A 17,526-nucleotide genomic window follows, 5' to 3' on the forward strand; every position below is an offset into this window, starting at 1 on the left:
TGGGCACTTGGTGACTGTCTCTGTTATCCGGGGCACTGTAACGTGGGCACTTGGTGACTGTCTCTGTTATCCGGGGCACTGTAACGTGGGCACTTGGTGACTGTCTCTGTTATCCGGGGCACTGTAACGTGGGCACTTGGTGACTGTCTCTGTTATCCGGGGCACTGTAACGTGGGCACTTGGTGACTGTCTCGGTTATCCGGGGCACTGTAACGTGGGCACTTGGTGACTGTCTCTGTTATCCTTGGCACTGTAACGTGGGCACTTGGTGACTGTCTCTGTTATCCGGGGCACTGTAACGTGGGCACTTGGTGACTGTCTCGGTTATCTGGGGCACTGTAACGTGGGCACTTGGTGACTGTCTCTGTTATCCGGGGCACTGTAACGTGGGCACTTGGTGACTGTCTCGGTTATCCGGGGCACTGTAACGTGGGCACTTGGTGACTGTCTCTGTTATCCGGGGCACTGTAACGTGGGCACTTGGTGACTGTCTCGGTTATCCGGGGCACTGTAACGTGGGCACTTGGTGACTGTCTCTGTTATCTGGGGCACTGTAACGTGGGCACTTGGTGACTGTCTCTGTTATCCGGGGCACTGTAACGTGGGCACTTGGTGACTGTCTCGGTTATCTGGGGCACTGTAACGTGGGCACTTGGTGACTGTCTCTGTTATCCGGGGCACTGTAACGTGGGCACTTGGTGACTGTCTCTGTTATCCGGGGCACTGTAACGTGGGCACTTGGTGACTGTCTCTGTTATCCGGGGCACTGTAACGTGGGCACTTGGTGACTGTCTCTGTTATCCGGGGCACTGTAACGTGGGCACTTGGTGACTGTCTCTGTTATCCGGGGCACTGTAACGTGGGCACTTGGTGACTGTCTCGGTTATCTGGGGCACTGTAACATGGGCCCTCTCTGGCACATGAGGTAAGATCCTGTACGTTATGCCACTCCTGCCCGTGTGACAGAGGAGGTGCAGCTGGTGTGTCACTCTCTGCCGTCCCTGTGCTGTAGCAGGGAGTGACCGCGCCGCCATACAGCAGGTGTCCTGAGCCCGTCCCCTCCCCCGGAGAGAGGAGTTATCCCCGCCCTGTCCCGGAGCTCGGCCAGCGCCGCCCGGGAGCCCGTCCTGCAGGTGACCGTGCGCGGAGAGCGGGACAGCCGGACATTGCGGAGACTGTGGCCGGTGAGTTCTGGGCTTATGGCCGTGCACGTCCTGTCCTCATGCTGTGCTGATAGAAGTCCCCATGAGAAGCCCCGGCAGCGCACAGGAGGTGGTCGGCGGCACACAGGAGGTGGTCGGCGGCACAGCTGACACTTGACGACACTGGTAACTTCAGGGGCTGCAGGGGATCTGCGCCATTCACAGTAATGGGGGCTCCCGGCTTGGAAAGAACATACCGTAGCTCATTCCTGCACCTCCTCAATGATCTTTTTTGTGTTTTACTTTATTGTTTTTAATTTGTGTTTTTCTTGTTTATTTTATTTTTGTTTGTGGCACGTTTTGTTACATGGAGCGTCCCTGAGAGGTTTTACCAGGACGTGCACGCGCTATCATTTTATAATTTGTAATTTTACATTGAACCCATGGCACGGACCTGACCTGTGACCAGATGAGCTGGGTTTGTTAAGACCAAGCCACTCTGCTATGTCAGGAGGGCGCCCGGCAATCAGGAGATGCTGCGTCCATTACCGCTTTAGGCTATATTCACAATTTGCGGATTTTGCTGCGGATCCGCAGCGGATTTGACCGCTGCGGATCTGCAGCAGTTTCCCATGAGTTTACAGAACAATGTAAACCTATGGGAAACAAAAAACGCAGTGCACATGCTGCGGAAAAAACCGCGCGGAAACGCTGCGGATTACATTCCGCAGCATGTCACTTCTTTTCTGCGGATTTTCACCTGCTCCAATAGAAAACTGCAGATGAAAATCCGCAGAAGAAACCGCAGTAAAAACCGCGATAAATCCGCAGTAAAAACCGCGACGGGTTTTCACTGCGGATTTTGGAATTCTGCTGCGGAAAAATCTGCAGTGGAATCTGCAAAGTGTGAACATAGCCTTATGTTTCCACGGTCAGGAAACGCTGCGGATTGGATGTTGCGTACAGCCGCAGCCTGCAACCCGCAGCGTCCAGATGTTACAGCATAGTGGAGGGCATTTTATGAAATCCCATCTCCACTATGCGTACAAAGACGCAGGGGGCAGACCTGCGTATACGCACATGCGGCCCGTCTTTCTAGACCGCAGCATGTCTGTTTATGTTGCGAAGACGCTCAGTCGCCACAAGATAAATATCACAGTCTATGTATAGGATGTGGTGATTCCACAGGTGTTCAATGAGCACAAGTGGAGACCACCATGCGTACAAAAGCCGGGTATCTGCTGCGTCCAAGGTGCTGCCATTCCGGACCGTGGAAACAGAGCCTTATGTAGGACAGAGAAGACCGCAGAGATGTGATCGGCTCCTCTGATCTGCAAATCCTGTGTCTCTGACAGCCGGGCATCGCACCTGCTCTTGCTGCGTTGTATGGTGGAAGCTTTAGGGTACGTGCCCACAATCAGGAATAGCAGCGTCTTGGACTCCGTGCACTTGCGCTGCTTTTGAAACGCTGCATTGTACAGTACAAGCACGGTGGATGGGATTTATAAAAATCCCACGCCCGCTGTGCTTCTATGTACCGTTGCAGAAACTCACCCGTGGCGCGGGTTTATGACCACAGCATGTCAATTTCTGCTGTGGAGACATTAAGCTCTGCAATAGAAATTTCCGCAATAGAATGTATTGGATGCGGTAAAACTGCACGGTTCAGTGACCACATGTGGATTCCTGCGTGATTAGAATGCAGCGCTTTAGACGCAGCAAAAATACACTGTGTCCAAAGCACTGCTACTTCCTGATCGTGGGAACATAGCCTTAGGGCAGAGACAGACTGCCGTATTTCTCCTGCGAGAATCGCATCGTAAGCCTCGTACTGGCAGTCGGCTCTCCTGACCTGAGCTTGACAGTTGCATAGGAATACATCATACTGTCTTGCTCAGGTCAGGAGAGGTGCCAGGCCAGTGCGCGCTGTGCGATGCGATTTTCGCACGAGAAATACGGCGGTCTGGCTCTGCACTTAGATCCGTGTCTGCCAGACAATACTTGTGTTTTGGGTCTAAAGCTTTATGATCACGTGGTCCTGAACAGGTTACATGGAGCGCCCACCATTCCCTAGTTCTCACTGGTCTTACATCAGAGCTGAAATGATTTATCATCCAGCCAAATAACGGAGACAGACAAGTAACAGAGACAGATAAATAACCGCGACAAATAAACAACGGAAACGGATAAATAACGAAGATGGATAAATAACGGAGACAGATAAATAACGGAGACAGATAAATAACGTAGACGGAGTTGGTGACAGCCGACCTCACTGACATACCCTCTGTGGCCTAAGATTGCGCACCATGTGGGAAGAAACATAGTCTGTAACCATGACTGTTGTGCAGCTGTAGTGTTTCTTTATAGTAAAAATAGTCACAACTGGGAAATATTTAAGTTGTCATATGGTAAACTGCTTTTACTGTGGTATTGAGACCAAGAAGTCGCCGTAGTCTTAATAATTCATACAATAATGCACCTGTAAGTCATATTAACAGATATGGGCAGATATGGCCACAGCTACAAAAATGTTCTGCATTCGTGCAGTCAAGAGTCACCACCTTAAAGGGAACCTGTCATCAGAAACAACGCTATTAACCTGCAGATATGGGGTTAATGTGCAGGTTAATACAGTCATGGCCAAAAGTATTGACACCCCTGCAATTCTGTCAGATAATACTCAGTTTCTTCCTGAGTATTTTGGCTAAAGGTTGTGCAACCAAGTAATAGGCTGAGGGTGCCAATACTTTTGTCTGGCCCATTTTTGGAGTTTTGTGTGAAATGATCAACGTTTTGCTTTTTGCTTCATTCTCTTTTGTGTTTTTTCATTTATGACAAATTAAATGAAGATAATAATACCAAAGAATTTGTGTTTGCAATCATTTTCAGGAAGAAAATGAGTATTATCTGACAGAATTGCAGGGGTGTCAATACTTTTGGCCATGACTGTAGCATTATACTGCTACCCGGAGAAAATGAACTTCATTCCCTACGGCAGCGTTCCCGTTTCAGTCACGGGGCGGCACCAGCGCTGGTTCAGTCACTGCTTGGAGAATACAGCTGTAACCGCCCCACTGCCGCTGACTGACAGCCGACCCAATACAGAGCCAGTGTCAGTCAGGGCTGGGGGTGAGGTTTCAGTCACGGTACGGCGGCACCAGCGCTGCTTCAGTCACTGCTCGAAGAATTCAGAACAGCTGTAACCGCGCCATTGGCACTAATGTTGGGGGTATGGATACAGGCGCCTCTCTGTAAACACTCAGAGTGGTGACTGAACCAGTGCTGGTGCCGCCCCTGTAACTGAAACCTCACCCCCAGCCCTGACTGACACTCCCTCTGCATTAGGGTCGGCTGTCAATCAGCGCCGGGGGCGCGGTTACAGTGGCCACTCTGAATTAACTCGCGCTGGCATTACCCCCATGACTGAAACCTGAACGCTGCCAGGGAGAATAAAGTTCATTTTCTCCCTGGAGCGTTCGGCTACATCAGGGGTGGGGAATCTTTTTTTCTGCCAAAGGCAATTTGGATATTTATACCATCCTGCGGGGGCCGTACAAACTCCGCCCACAAAGTTCATCCTGACTCTGGCACTGGTTTAAGGACGTAATCTTCCATTGCATGCCCTTCAGTGTTCAGTAGTGAACACTGTGTGTGTGCTAACAGAGCAAGAAGAAACTAATGAGCTGGTGGAAATCAAAAAACAGCTCCCTGCCAAAGCACTGTGGTCCCTGAGAATCTGCCCGATAGCTGGATAAAAGCTCATCGATGGCCATAAATGGCCCGTGGGCCTGAGGTTCCCCACCCCTGGGCCACATGCAAGAGCATTATACCCATATCTGCAGATTAATAGCGTTTGTTTTGGTGACACGTTTTCTGTAAATAGTGTGTAGTCAACTAGCCATAGACATGGGATTTTTCTCCTCACACATGGCCTCCTAGCCACAAGGGGAAATGAGGGTCAGGACTCCATACTATCCTATTGTTTATCCAATGATTGCACTTCATCATAGAACGTACATACATGTCCCCCTTAATCCAGTCTGGTACATTTGTGAGGAAAGTGAATGTGTTCACGAATGAGCACCTTGGTACAATTTATATCAAGACATCAACATATGCCGATAATGGGAAATGAAAGTTAATAAGAATCTCTTTCTCCAGACCTATCGTCCTATCTAAACAGACCTGCAAACAGCCGACGAACAAGCAAAAAGCTCCTTTGTCGGATGTGATTATTTTTAAGCAGGTTTAAAATGTTTTGCTTTTGCCAACGCACATTGTGACTTGTAAACAGGTGATGTACTACCGATAACGTGCCATTCTATGGGCACCGAACAATCAAATTAATGATCTTCATGTGCACAAAGTTTCACAGCATTAAGGTTGAAGGTAGACATAGTCCATCGAGTACAATACAACCTAAAACCTAAGATGCTGATACAGAGGAAGGAAAAAATCCCATGGGGAAGATGCTAGGTGGCCCATGGTATTGGAAGTGTGGTCAGCCAGTCTACCGGCTATTAAACCACCACAGAACGGCTTACCTGTAGCCGATTGGTGTTCGTGATCGGCTTTAGAAGTAGCTACTAAAACGTTTAGCTTACTGATCCGGAGATGCGACCTATGTTGTATTGCGGAGCTCTATGCACAATGTTGTTAAAGGAAATAGTCAGAAAGCTTGTTATCTCTTAGGCTACTTTCACACTAGCGTCGGAATCTCCCCGTCGCAAGGCGTCGGGCAGAGATTCCGACGCTAGCGATTAACGCACTGCACAACGGCGGCAGCGGATGCATTTTTCCGGCGCATCCGCTGCCCCATTGTGAGGTGCGGGGAGGTGGGGGCAGAGTTCCGGCCGCGCATGCGCGGTCGGAAAAAGCGGTCCATCAGGAGCAAAAAACGTTACATGTATCGTTTTTTGCTCCCGACGGTCCGCCAAAGCACGACGCATCCGTCGCACGACGGTTGCGACGTGTGACAAAGCGTCGCAATGCGTCGCTAATGTTAATCTATGGGGCAAAATACGTCGTCAATACAAGTCTATGGGGAAAAAACGCATCCTGCAAGCACTTTTGTAGGATGCGTTTTTTCTGCAAAATGACGCATTGTGACAGATTGCAGTTGACGCTAGTGTGAAAGTATTAGATGAGCTCTTGCAACACACAAGATCAGATAGAGAGGGCAGTTTTGTCTCTTATTTCTTACCTGCTGTTCCCCTGAGTAATTCTATTACAGAGATCTGGGCCTTTTATTAACTGCTAATCTTTGGTCTTTACCAAGGGGGCATTGCTCATAGGATTCTCTGGGGGCTGCTCTGCATAACTACACCAGTGACTCGCAAAACCCCCTTAGTAAAGACCATAAAAATCAGCAACTGGTATGTTGCCGTCTTGTATTAAATCGCCTGTCTAAATGGACTTTTAGTTTCCTGGGGTAAAGTGCAAAATTGTCACAACTAGCTCTGCGCAGGAAAACATGGAAAATTATTCTGGGAGATTTCAGCTCTGAGGTGTACAGACTTCTGAATGTATCTCTGGGCTATAATACGAGATGTAACTCAGGATCGCTCGTGGTTACATCTTTACTGGGGTTTCAGAACTGAAGTTTAAAAACACCATGAATTTTTAATAATATTCTCAAAAGTTTCATGGAGAGAACTTATGCCACACACTGAACAAACACTGCTGTATGTGGAACAATTGTCCATATTTTACTATAGGATAAACTAGTATCTGCCTCCAAAGTTTTTGACAATCCTTCTCCCTCCAAAAAAGGAAACACAAAATAATCACAGAAAAAATAGTGTATGTATATTACAGAAGTTTGTGTAGGAAACACCCTGTTTGATTTTAGACTGCTTTATAAAGATTCATTTTGGTAGCAGAACCAGTGATAGTAATTTATGTGACACATCCATGTTACTATACATGATGTATGGCCAATATGCGATGGGCACAGACGAATAATACTTATAGTGATCTCCAGACTCTGTAGAACCAGAATACCGTACATAGTGCATATATTGTTTATCAGCGCTGTCGCTCATTTATGGCATATGTCGTCATTCAGGGTGATGTAGAGGGATCACTGATGTACTTTGTGCCTTACACTGTTGTCCATTCTGCTGTTTCCAAAGATTACATTATTACTGTGTTGTAGTTATAGATTGTCTGATCGGATTGTTTATTAGTGGTTAGTGCAGATATTTTGAGCTTCAATGGGGTTTTTCAGACTTCGAATATTGAGGATCCTTAAAGGGAACCTGTCACCCCAAGGCGTTTGTAACTAAAAGAGCCATCTTGTGCAGCACTAATGCTGCATTCTGACAAGGTGGCTCTTTTAGTTATTGTTTGTTGCACTGCAGAAATAATCGCTTTTGCATTTCGGCCCTCATACCTGTGAAATCACCAGGGAGGCAGGTCTTTGCCCCCTCATCGAGACACAACCCAGCCGTCACTTTGCGAGAAGGGTGCTGCCTCCTCGGCGTTATTCAGTTGTCCAGGCGCCTGCGCGGTCATATTCTGCCTTGTAGGAAAGGCTGAGGCTATGTTCACACGCTGCGCATTTTGCTGCGGATCCGGAGCGTTTCCGCAGCTGTGGGTCTGCAGCAGTTTCCCATGAGTTTACAGTACAATGCAAACCTATGGGAAATGCAATCTGCAGTACACATGCTGCGGAAAAAAACGCGCGGAAACGCAGCTGTTTACATTCCGTAGCATGTCAATTCTTTGTGCGGAATCCGCAGCGGTTTTACACCTGCTCCATAATAGAAATCCGCAGGTGTAAAACCGCAGTGGAATCCGCACAAAAACCGTGGTAAATCCACAGGAAAAACGCAGTGTTTTTGCCCTGCGGAATTATCAAAATCAGTGCGGGAAAATCCGCAGTGGACCATTCCTAAGTGTGCACATACCCTGAATATTCTCAATGGAAGACACCTGCCGTGCCGATAGTAAATCTCTGGGACATGTAGTCCGCTGTGCATTGTGCAGTCTTCCTAGTACTTGCTCTATGCCTGCCCAGTTTTGCTGCGAGTAGAAACATAGTCATATATTAGGATTTTTACAAGTTTGTGGTGAAACCCTTTTAATAGGGGTCTTGCCACAGTGGATATTTATCACCTATCCTTAGTCTTAACTGTAGAGCCCCCTCCCCAAATACACGTGTGCCCCGTAGTTTGAATGGATCATGCACTGTGCTGCTCTACTATCGGACTGATGGAAGCTGTGGAGTGCAAGGCTCTGCCGCCCATAGGCATTCAATAAAGTAGCAGATTATTCTACTGTATATACAGTATATTTATCAGTATCCAAAATATAGAACAAACAGTAAAATGTGACCACTGGGCAGTTATTGTAATAAAGTTAAGATCAAGCATAACAATTGCCCAAGGAAATGATCTAATAGATCAATGGTAATTATTTCTTTTTTCCTTTCTGCGCTGATTTGCATACATTAGATTGTGCCGAGCTGAGAATTATTAGCTTTGGCAGCACATAGTGATGTGTACAATAGTACATGTGCCAGCCGGGTGCATTGATCTCTCAAAGGCAAATGTGCCAATCAGAGAATACAGTGTAATAGCCGTTGTGTAATTATCCAGATGATTATGACACAGTAGAGTCTATGAGACACTGTAACGTGATGCCACGGGTAAGTATTGTGGGCTGCTGGTGCCATCAGTCATTGCTCTGCAGGGCAGCCTTTCAGTGTGCAGGTACGGAGTAGATATTACTGGTGTGTAGTAAGTTATATCAAGCGTCGCTATTTGCTGATGCATTGTTATACTGAGTTGCTATATTTTCCCCCATGCTGCTTTCTCATAGATTGGACAGTCCGGGCAGATACTCGACCTCTGCTCACTTCAGCGCTTGGTAATTCCATTCTTTAGCAACATCATATGAGCTGAATAATGAACCTAACAGAAAAGATGGACACCAGCGCTGCTCAATGGAACCCTTTGACTATAGTTGGGCCTGTCTATCACAAAGCCACCAATTCTCATGTAAAAAAGAAGCCTTAGCTAGGTATTCCTCCCAACCCCCCAAAACACCTTCAGATGCAGTTTCATGGAGTGTGCATGTGTTCTCAATAGAGAAAGCAGGGGATAGGATAGAGGATACTGATCGAGTGGGGGATCATTCCTGGGACCCCCACCGCATAGGACAGAGGAGGAGCATTCGCTCCTCTCCATTCATTCTATAAGGACTGACAGCGATTACATACAAATGACAGCTAGCTGCTCTTCTATGAGATGGTTCTCTATAGTGCCCCCTGTGAACTTCTTTTTTCACTAAACCTGTGTATATGTGCATGCACTGTAGTGTCAGTGTGTTAATATACTCACCTACCGCTGCGTTCTCCGAGATCCAGCGACGTCCCGCTCCTCTTCTCAGTGGCATCACCACACTTCAGTCTCTGCGGATCACTCTATACACTATATGTGAGCCGGAAGTCTCTTTTACAATGTAAGGAGCCTCATGTGATCGGCCACTTCTGGGTCACACAGAGCGCAGTGTGACCTGAGGAGTCTAAAGAGCGGTGACGTTACATTTTCTGGTTAGACAGCATATCTTTCATCTTTGGAGTCAATGCTCCAGGGTTACATGTAGGCACCATACTAGTGTAGCGCTACGGACTGCGCTAACGCAATGTCCCAAAAGGGATCGCGTTAGCCGATCCCGCTAGTGCAGATCCCCGAACGCTGCTTGCTCACTCAAATGACGGCACATCGTTAGCGCACGCCCAATGTGGGCGTGCGCTAGCGATGCGTTCGCCATTACATGCAATGGCGGCGTTAACGGACTACGTTACACCGCGTTATGCCGCGGTGTAACGTAGTCCGTTAAACGCAGTCACATAACGCAATGTGACCCTAGCCTAATAAAGCCTGCCCTGTGCACTTAGTAGAGAAAGTGCAGAGTGGGATTACACGAGTCTGTTGCTTCTCATGCAGACACATACTGTATGTTAATTACATTTGCCGTTCATCATGCACTAACACGTTTTACCTAAAGCATACAGTGCTGTGCAAATTAATTGGGACAAAGCAAAAAAATAAAATGTTATAATGCACTGTTACATACTAATTCTGAACATTACCATTTTCCAGTATCTAGTTGACTAAGATTTATTTATTATATATAAAAAATGGTTTGAATCACTGACTGGTAACCAACTTACGATTTTACTTAAAAAATGCTTTGTCCCAATTAATTTGCGCAGCACTGTATGTAAGAACAACATTAATTGGCTTAACCCAAGAAAGTGGAAATGAAGACCAGTTATCGTGGTACCATGTACCTCCCAAACATTGCAGTTATCATTATGTGGATGAAGCTTTACCGGACCTGACCATGGAGTGACTAGCCTGTGCTAGGTCATACAGGTCACAATCACTCACAGAGTGTGTGTGGAGAAGCCGGCCAAGTTGTAGTCATGCTGTGACTTCACCTGGACAGTCTTCACCCCGGCGGCAAGCTTTACACATGGTGACGTTGTCTAAACATTATCTGTGTGCATTGCAATGGGTGAAATCCGTGCTGAGAGTCACTGCATAAGGTCTAAATCGTCATCTCCAGCCAGTTTATACTGTAGATTCTCTCTGCAGCCTGAAAATGTGATTTTGTGAAATCTAATTCACAATGCTGCTCCTGTAGTACAAAGCAGATTTTCGGCTTTCGAACCAGCATCGGAAAATCCTCTGCGTACGGTAATTGTCCCGTGGGAGCTTAGCCGAAAAGTTCTGGACAATTTCTTTAAAGTGGGTTGACAAGTGATACGGCTCACATTACAGCTGTAACATTGGTTGTCATTCACACTTTCTGAATCCTAGACATCAAAGTTCTACATATAGAGTAACGATTTCCTTCAGATGATCATACTATACAGTGTGCTGTCCCCAGTTATATCGGATAGCACGCTGGCCTATGTTATTCAGTAGGGGTGTGAAGAGGAATACGAACCAAGTGGCCGTGAGAAACAATGGATGACAAAATGGATCCCGTATTTATTAAGTGTATAGCATCTGATATACATGGATACACTGCCATTATTAACATGGTGAACTGTATCTGATCATGTACAATATGATGAATGTAAAAACACACACACAGATGCAATACGGATCTAAAAATGGACACACAGAAGAAATATACCTGGAATACACATGACAATATGAATGAAAATCGTCTAGGTTTTCTGAATGAAAATCAAGTGATTTTTCATATGCTCATCTGGACCTGGCCCCGTGTTGTTCAGTATGGCTGTACAGATGACCAAATGTCCATGTGGAAAAAAAAAATGCAGAATGTGTCGTCTTCTCCATATTTCAAATGAGAGTTGACTATTCAAGTCTGTGGGTGCACAAAAAATCATATCCCCCACCGATCAACCACATAGCGTCCTATTCTTACAGATACATTGCACATGTTGACATGGGAAACTGTGTTTGGTCTTGTAAATTTAACAGCTGATATATGAAAATGAATTCCACATGCATGCCATACGGATGATGAGGCAGATTATAAATAGTCCTTTTTTCTGGATGAAAATTGTATGATTTTTTATATGCTCATGTGAACTTAACTTTCGATAGATTTTTCAGAAAAGCATGATGCTGGGGCATACGAACATATTTGCTGTCTTGAGTGCTATCCAACAAAACATAAGATTGCACTCGGAACGATGTTAGCATTTGGGGTTGCGCACATCTGATTGTTTTTTTCCTCGGACTGAGATTGTCTGAGAAACATGCTCAGGTTTAATCCAATATTCGGATCGCACTTGGTCATGCAAGTGAATTAGTGCTTGGAAACCATCAGACTGCACTCGGATGACAGCTGAGTGCCATCCGATTTCCATGCACTCACAGAATGGAGGAGTTGGAGACATATTTTTTCTTCATCTTCTCATCCGAGAGAATAGGATCACACAATGATGACACTGATCAAACTTGTCAGAGTTTGATCAGTGTCACTTATGTAATCGTCCTGATTGTCTTGGATGAGAGAATCTACGGCCGTCTGCATCTACCCTTAGACTCACACGGAAACAGCCAAGTATAATGCATAATTAAATCTTCCAAACTTTTTAATACGGGGGACTTCGGGAAAATGGCGGCATCTGCATTCTTTGTGCAGATTCTGTAATTAAAAGTTGCAGATTTTGCTAATAGACCTTCAATGTCTCTGAGCTGTGGGACCGTGTGGGTGTATAGATTTACAAATTGGCTACAGAAATCTGTGGTGGAATGGAAAATGTTCACACGGAATTTTTCATCCGGCAGTCAAAAACTAGTGCAAACTGCCGTCCATCAGTCTTGTCCAATTGAAAACCTCACATGAGAAAACTGGTTTTCTATTGGAGGAGACTGATGGGCCGGCCTGGTCACATGTTCCTCCACCAGTGGCCGTTGTATGGACCGGAGAGCTGTGCAGTTTGTCAGGGGAGGGGAACCTGTCATACCTATATTATAGTAAGTGCCGCAAATCATGTCCCCAACACATCTGTTGAAATAAATTAATGTGGCCAACCTGTTTAACTCATTCTGCAGCCAGCATTAGACAATGTATTACAGAGGCTATAGTAAACGAAATGTGCAAAATGTTTAATGAAATCCAACTGAAAAACTATTTTAGCCCCAATTCCAATGGTCCCCAAAGGTGGACTACCCCTTTAAATATTGTGTTCACATCACAATTGACTAAAACAATAAAGTTAGCACTGTGTTTAATAAAGGAACTCAAATGCAGGAAGGAAATATCCCGAGTGCCTGATATTGTAATGAAGTCATGGGTGTCCCAACTTCCACATGGAATAGGAGGAGGGTGCGCTGCGTGTCCTCAACATTCCTCTGTAGGGAGATCCTTGCCAAAAGTGATGTAATGTCCAGCATCTATTAGATTACACTTCTCTATGATTAACATGAGTGCTGGAAGAGAAAAATAACTAGATGTAAAATATATATATATATATATATATATATATATATATATATATATATTTAAGATATATAAAGACATAATTATAGAAGCTCAATTACTGAATAGAGTAATCATGTTCATTATCACTGCGAATAGCAGAATGATGGGATATTACAATTCTGGGGCTCCAACTGTAAAACATTTTTGTGTTTACACACACAGCTGTGTGAAAAAGTGTTTGCCCCCTTCCTGATTTCCTATTGTTTTGCATGTTTGTCACACAAATGTTTGATATTACCAAACAAATTTAAATATTACACATAGCACAAGTAAACACAAAATGCAGTTTTTAAATGAAGGTTTTTACTATTAAAGGAAAAAAATTCAAATCCACACAGGGCCCTGTGTGAAAAAGTGATTTTCCCCAATCTTAAAACATAAATTAACTGTGGTTTATCACATCTTTGGGAAGCTTAGTTCAAATTCCCTACCCACACCCAGGCCTGATTACTGCCACACCTGTTCTCAATCAAGAAATCACTTAAATAGGACCTGCCTGACAAAGTGAAGTAGACCAAAAGGTACTCAAAAGCTAGACATCATGCCAAGATCTCAAAATTTTTGGGGAAGAAATGAAAAACAAAGTAAATGATTAGGCTGCAAAATTTTATAAAGCCATTTCTAAAGCTTTAGGACTCCAGCGAACCAAAGTGAGAGCCATTATCCACAAATGGCGAAAACATGGAATGGTGGTGATCCTTCCCAGGAGTGGCTGGCCGACCAAAATAACCTGAAGAGTGCAGCGATGACTTATCCCAGAGGTCACCAAAGACCCCTCGGCAGAGTTGCAAGACGAAAACCACTGAGCAATTTTGCCAGGAAGCACCTAGATGATACCCAAGACTTTTGGGAGAATACTCTTTGGACTGCCATTACACCTGTCTTAAAAGTAGCACATTATTTCAGAAAAGGAACATCATACCAACAGTAAAATATGATGGTAGTATGATGGTCTGGGGCTGTCTTGCTGCTTCAGGACCTGGAAAGCTTGCTGTGGCAAATGGAATTATGAATTATGCTGAATCATAAAGGAGAATATTCAGCCATCGATTTGTGACCTCAAGGTGAAGTTCACTTGGGTTATGCAGCAGGACAATGATCCAAAACACGCCAACAAGTCCACCTCTGAATGGTTAAGAAAAACAATATTAAGACTTTGGAGTGGCCTAGTCAATTACTTGATCGTAATCCGATTGATTTGCTGTGGCATGACCTTACGAAGGCGGTTCATGCTTGGAAACCTTCCAGTGTGGCCAAATTACAACAATTCTGCAAAGATGAGTGGACCAAAATTCCTCCAGAGCGTTGTAAAAGACTCATTGCCAGTTATCACAAATGCTTGAGTGCTGTTGTTGCTGCTAAGGGTAGCCCATCTAGTTATTAGGTTTAGGTGTAAATCATTATTTCCCACTAGACCCTATAAGTTTGGATTTATTTTTCCCTTAATAAAGACCTTCATTTAAAAATGGCATTTTGTGTTTACTTGTGTTCTCTGTCTAATATTTACATTTGTTGGGTGATCTGAAACATTGTAGCGACAAACATGCAAAACAATAGGAAATGAGGAGGGGGCAAACACTTTTTCGCACATATATATATATATACTAGATGGTGACCCGATTCTAACGCATCGGGTATTCTAGAATATGCATGTCCACGTAGTATATTGCCCAGCCACGTAGTATATTGCCCAGCCACGTAGTATATTGGCCAGCCACGTAGTATATTGCCCAGTGACGTAATATATTGGCCAGCCACATAGTATATTGCCCAGTTACGTAGTATATTGCCTAGTGACGTAGTATATTGCGCAGCCACGTAGTATATTGCCCAGCCACGTTGTATATTGCCCAGCCACGTAGTATATTGCCCAGTGACGTAGTATGTTGGCCAGCCAGATAGTATATTGCCCAGTGACGTAATATATTGGCCAGCCACGTAGTATATTGCCCAGTGACGTAGTATATTGCCCAGCCACGTAGTATATTGCCCAGTGACGTAATATATTGGCCAGCCACATAGTATATTGCCCAGTGACGTAATATATTGGCCAGCCACGTAGTATATTGCCCAGTTACCTAGTATATTGCCTAGTGATGTAGTATATTGCGCAGCCACGTAGTATATTGCGCAGCCACGTAGTATATTGCCCAGCCACGTAGTATATTGCCCAGCCACATAGTATATTGCCCAGCCACGTAGTATATTGCCCAGTGACGTAGTATATTGGCCAGCCACATAGTATATTGCCCAGTGACGTAATATATTGGCCAGCCACGTAGTATATTGCCCAGTGACGTAGTATATTGCCCAGCCACGTAGTATATTGCCCAGCCACGTAGTATATTGCCCAGTGACGTAATATATTGGCCAGCCACATAGTATATTGCCCAGTGACGTAGTATATTGGCCAGCCACGTAGTATATTGCCCAGTGACGTAGTATATTGGCCAGCCACGTAGTATATTGCCCAGTGACGTAATATATTGGCCAGCCACGTGGTATATTGCCCAGTGACGTAGTATATTGCCCAGCCACGTAGTATATTGCCCAGCCACGTAGTATATTGCCCAGCCACGTGGTATATTGCCCAGTGACGTAGTATATTGCCCAGCCACGTAGTATATTGCCCAGCCACGTAGTATATTGCCCAGCCACAAAGTATATTGCCCAGCCACATAGTATATTGCTCAGTGACGTAGTATATTGGCCAGCCACGTAGTATATTGCCCAGTGACGTAATATATTGGCCAGCCACGTAGTATATTGCCCAGTGAAGTAATATATTGGCCAGCCACGTAGTATATTGCCCAGTTACGTAGTATATTGCCTAGTGAGGTAGTATATTGCCCAGCCACGTAGTATATTGCCCAGCCACATAGTATATTGCACAGCCACGTAGTATATTGCCCAGTGACATAGGATACAGCACAGAGCCACGTAGTATATTGCCCAGTGACGTAAATTGCCCAGCCAAATAGTTTATAGCACAGCGAAGTAGTATACAGCACAAAGCCATGTAGTATATTGGCCAGTCACGTAGTATATTGCCCAGTTACGTAGTATATTGCACAGCCACGTAGTATATTGCCCAGTGACATAGTATACAGCACAGAGCCACGTAGTATGCTGCCCAGTGACGTAGTATATTACCCAGCCACATAGTTTATTGCACAGCGAAGTAGTATACAGCACAGAGCTACGTAGTATATTGCCCAGCCAGGTTTGTCACAGGTGAAAAAATAAAAAACATATACTCACCTTTCTGAGGGAGCCCTTGTAGTCCATGGCAGGTTCCGGTCCCAGGGTTGGTATTAGCTCGGGACCTGCGATAACGTCGCGGTCACATGACCGTGACGTCATGGCAGGTCCTTCTGCCACCGGAACCTGCAACGGAAGATGGCGGCCGGCACGAGCTGCAACGGAGGGTGAGTATAGCAGGTTTTTTTAAAAATTATTTTTAACATTACATTTTTTACTATTGATGCCGCATAGGCAGCGTCAATAGTAAAAAGTTGGGGGACACACAGGGTTAATAGCGGCGGTAACGGAGTGCGTTACCTGCGGCATAACGCGGTCTGTTACCGCCGGCATTAACCCTGTGTTAGCGGTGACCGGAGGGGAGTATACAGGTGACAGGCACTGACTGCGGGGAGTAAGGAGCGGCCATTTTCTTCCAGACTGTGCCCGTCGCTGATTGGTCGCGGCAGCCATGACAGGCAGCTGGCGAGACCAATCAGCGAATGAATAGCCGTGACAGAAGGACGGACAGACAGACGGAAGTGACCCTTAGACAATTATATATATATATATATGTAAATATATATATATATATATTAGATTTATTTTCATATTCGTTGCCTGTACAATGCAGTCTGATTGTTTGATTCTAGAAATATATATTGTGTTTGGAATCTACCTAAATATCTGCATTAAAACTAATTTAATGTACAAATTCCATTGACATGGGTGCAGTAATTTGGTTTTCACCCTTGTGTCTCTACATCTGCCAATGACAGGTGCCTTGTGCTGCTTTTCTGTATATTCAGCTGCTTCATATGACAGGACACATAAACAACAGATGTAAATGTAACTCTGTAGCAACTGCAAACATTTGCATGTTGGCCAGTAGATTCTAAAAAAAAAAAAAAAGCCCTAACAAGTTTAACCCCTTGGTGACCACCAATCATCCTTTTAACATTAGTCATCTTTTCTACACTGACATTTTTTATGCTGCTGAAGAATAATCGCTGCGCGGGTGTCCATTATGTATTTTCTAAGAGACTGTCTATCTCCAACAGTTTAAAACGATAATCAAATAGCTCAGTTTATGTAATAGGGCGGAGAGCATGTTAAAGTAGTGCTCTCACCACACCGAGAGGGTAAGATCGATGTAGTG

At 45.0% G+C, this 17,526-nt stretch overlaps 1 protein-coding gene across 2 annotated transcripts in view; it reads left to right on the forward strand.

Annotated features, from left to right (window-relative positions):
• The first annotated feature begins 1,010 nt into the window (after positions 1-1,010).
• Positions 1,011-17,526, forward strand: part of WIPF3 (WAS/WASL interacting protein family member 3) — a 53,312-nt gene continuing 36,796 nt past the window's right edge. Inside the window, exon 1 of one of the 2 annotated variants that reach the window (XM_069729935.1) lies at positions 1,011-1,184. The gene's annotated coding sequence lies outside the window, so the exon portion shown is untranslated. The remainder of the gene's footprint in view (positions 1,185-17,526) is intronic. The other variant, XM_069729936.1, reaches the window with a different exon arrangement.

Source organism: Ranitomeya imitator, chromosome 6 (assembly GCF_032444005.1).
Source record: "Ranitomeya imitator isolate aRanImi1 chromosome 6, aRanImi1.pri, whole genome shotgun sequence".
Taxonomy (NCBI): domain Eukaryota; kingdom Metazoa; phylum Chordata; class Amphibia; order Anura; family Dendrobatidae; genus Ranitomeya; species Ranitomeya imitator.